We start from the raw sequence: 4,100 nt of genomic DNA, 5'->3' as shown, positions 1-4,100 counted from the left end.
ATGGGGCATGAAGGATTTAAACTTCCTGATATCAGTATCAAAGGGTTACTGACATTCTCAGGTAAGCATGGAGGGATTTCAGTATTTAAGCATTTAATCAGGAATGTCTTCTTTCCACCTTCACTGGCTCTTATATTTCAAGATGATGCTAAGTTCAAGGGGGGCTTGGGGTGGTAGCCTAGTGATGCTGAGGCAGGAGCTTCAGGACCCAGTACTTTTCAGTGGGGGGTGGGGTATAGAGAGGAGGTTCTGGTCTGCTTGTGTTGGAGGTGGCCACTGAAGTCATGGTAGTGAAATGTATGGGCCCTGAAGAACCAAGCCTCCCTTGGTCCCAGCTGACACTGTCCCGCTCAAGCTCTAGGGAGCCTGCAGTGCAACTCAGCTACCAGCCTCATCTCCTCTGAAAGCCTATGAAATCTTTGCACTTTGTCCATGACTCACTAGGCTCAGGAATGCTTGAGAAATGGTGATAGCTGTGTTCTCTTCTTATATAATTCCTTGCTAGTCCAGGCTACAAACTGGGTGGGACCAAGTTTTTCCAGCTTTTTGAACAGGAAGAATTTTTTCTTAGAGGTTTGCAATATTTTCCAGACTAAATCTCAAGAAATAAAAAGCAAGTTTTCCTGAATTGGAGGTTATCCAAATTTATGGGAGTAATTTGTTTAGGTCTCCATAACTTCTCCCCACAAGGGGTGATCCCGAGCTACCATTTCTTATTTCTTGCCTGCCTTCCTTTATCCCCCCTCCTGGGAAGGTCTTTTTCCTTCTTTCCTAATGGACACTCTATACCGGCTCCTAAATTTTCTCTAACATGGTCAATAAGGAGGCTCTAGAGTCCAAGGTAGCTAGGCCTGCCTATTGATTTATAAATGGGGCCGCTCTAGGAATTTAGAAAATGTTTCCTTTTGACAACCCAACTATTGTCTTAAAAAGTTAGCTTTGAGACTCAAAACCCACCAGGAAAACAAGATGTACAGGAAATGAATATATATCAGAAACTACTATTGCTGTAGTGCAACCATAAGCATCTTGGAGGGGGGCAGTGGGGACCCAGCACAAATCTGAGTAAAGAGCCAGCAGTCACATTAGTGTTTGTTGAATTGCGGAAAGAAGAAATATAAAGGATATTTCACTCCACTATAATCACCTCTTACTCTCTGCCACACCAAAGTCTTGACATAGGTATACCAGATGACTAAAGTGCCACTCCTAAATTCTACCTTACCATCTCTTGAAGTCTTCTAGATTTTCTCCGCTTCTCCCTCTCCATTTTTCTCCCCCCTTGCTCACCTATTAAAAAGCTGGGCAACTGCTTGAAATGTCACACCTGAAGTTAGCTCAGCTTGAAAAGTTTAAAAATAGTCAACTTGAGGAACAAAGGTGTTTACCAGAAACAAACACTGTTAACAGCTCCTCCTTGACACACTTCAAGTTCCCACAGGGTGACAGAGTTGATGTGTGAACAAGGACCCTCCTGCTTCCTTCTTCTGCTCTCTACCAGGCTTCAACATCCAGCCTCCTTTCTTCCTGGGCAAGCTGGTTATGCCCCAGTCTTAGGAAACTGAGAACAAGAGAATTTCTTCTTCACTTACCTGAATCCTTGACCCTTAGTTACAGTCTGATTACTTCCATTTCTTTTCATGTAACTGATGTAAAAAAGTAAAAGTTTTGTTCTACCACTTATCCTGTATTATAATCATACATTTTATTTGTTTATAGACATGCAATGTAATAATTAAGAGCAGAGGCTTTGGAACAAATAATCCAATCAAGAAATGGGCAGAAGACATGAACAGACATTTCTGCCAAGAAGGCATCCAAATGACCAACAGACACGTGAAAAAGTGCTCAACATCACCTGGCATCAGTTCAAAACCATAGTGAGATACCACCTTGCACCAGTCGGAATGGCTGAAATTAACCAGTCAGGAAATGACAGGTGTTGCTGAGGACATGGAGAAATGGGAACCCTCCTACACTGTTGGTGGGAATGCAAGTTGGTGTAGCCATTCTGGAAAACAGCATGGAGGTTCGTCAAAAAGTTGAAATAGAGCTACCCTACGACCTAGCTATTGCACTAATGGGTATTTACCCTAAAGATACAAATGTAGTGATCTGAAGGGGCACGTGCACCTGAATGTTTATAGCAGCAATGTCCACAATAGCCAAACTATGGAAAGAGCCTAGATGTCCATCAACAGATGAATGGATAAAGAAGACGTTATGTATGTATATATATGTATATATATACATATATATATATATATATATATATATATGAATACTACACAGCCATAAAACCCCTGAAATCTTGCCATTTGCAATGACGTGGATGATGGAACTAGACGGTATTATGCTGAGTGAAATAAGTCAAGCAGAGAAAGACAATTATCATATGATCTCACTGATATGAGGAATTTGAAAAACAAGACAGAAGATCATAGGGGAAGGAGGGAAAAATGAAACCAGATAGGGTTTCATAACCCTCATAAGAGACTCTTGATCTCAGGAAACAAACTGAGGATTGCTGGAGTGGAGGAGGTGGGAGGGATGGGGGGATTGGGTGATGGACATTGGGGAGGGTATGTGCTATGGTAAGTGCTGTGAATTGTGTAAGACTGATGATTCAAAGACCTGTACCCCTGAAACAAATAATACATTATATGAAAAAAAAAAAAAAAAAGAATTCAACTGTCCTGAGGTGCCTGGGCGGTTCAGTTGGTTAAGCATCTGACTCTTAATTATGGCTCACATCATGATCTTGGTGTCCTGGAATCAAGCCAGTGTCGGGCTCCATGGTCAACAGGGAGTCTACTCAGCAGGGAGTGTGCTTCAGGATTCTTTCCCTCTTCCTCTGTCCTTCCCCTTGCTCACGTGTTCTCTCTCTTTCTCTAAAATAAAATAAAATTAAATTAAATAATTCTTTTAAAAAAAAGGCTTTGGAACAAGTTTATTTGAGTTCAGATTCCTGGCTCAGCTACCTGCTAGGCATGTGACTTGAGACAAACAATTAACCTTTCTCTTTCCTGGTTACTTCATTGGAAAAATAGAAATAATAGTCATTCCTATCTCATAGGGTTGTTGTAAGAGCTAAACGACTTAATATACATAAAACCTTAGGCTAGGGCTTGACAGTCGCCTTATGTGAGTGCTTGCTGTTACTAATATTTTTCTGGATCCCTTTCCTCAGCAAGGTCATAAACTCCCTGACAGCACGTACACTCTTGGTTCGAGGACTTCAGCACCAAGAAAAGGGTCTGATACAGAATAAATGGCTTAGTCACAATTTTTAAAACACTTTTAAAATCCTGTGTGTGTGTGTGTGTGTGTGTGTGTGTGTCTATGTATATATATAGATCTATATCTATATCTATGATACCGATTACGGAATAAATAAGTATTTGGTGAACAATTGAATGAATGGGCCTATTTCCACCTTTTAGGATCATCTCTGCACCCAACCATGCTGTCCTTTTTTCCGCTCCCCCTTTCCCTGATTATTCTCAGTACCAGTCACATGCACATCCTGGTTATTATTTTTAGTTTATCAGGAATGGTGGTGTGAGATGGGGCATGGCAGGGGCATTTTCACAGTCTGGACTATTGATACCTGGATATGATCAAAAGCGCCTTCTCCTGAGGCCTTCTTGGGCCGCCCTATCTAAATTACAGCATTTCTTATTCCTCTTCCATGCTCTAGCCTTTCTCCTTGGCATTTATTGCTATTTAATGTCCTTTTTATTTTACTCACTTATCTGGCTTATTGTCTGCCTCCCCCACTAGAACGTAAACTTCATGAGGAGAGGGTTATTTATCTCTTTTGTCTATCCTGTAGCCCTAGATTCTAGAACAGTGCCTGATGTATAATAAGGTCTTGATAAATAACTTTGAATGACTGAATACATACATACACACATACCCTTAAAAATATAATCCATACAAACCTTCAGGTCTAGAGATTTTATCCCCTCCTCCAAATCACAGAGTGCAGCCTGCAAGTGAATCAAGACAGCCAACACCTTCTACCTGGGATCACAGAGAGATGATCTTGGTGAGGTCAAGAAGCAGAAGGAAAACACTCACTTGACATTTAACAGTCC

Source organism: Lutra lutra, chromosome 17 (assembly GCF_902655055.1).
Source record: "Lutra lutra chromosome 17, mLutLut1.2, whole genome shotgun sequence".
Lineage (NCBI taxonomy): Eukaryota > Metazoa > Chordata > Mammalia > Carnivora > Mustelidae > Lutra > Lutra lutra.
This window is presented reverse-complemented; position numbering follows the sequence as displayed.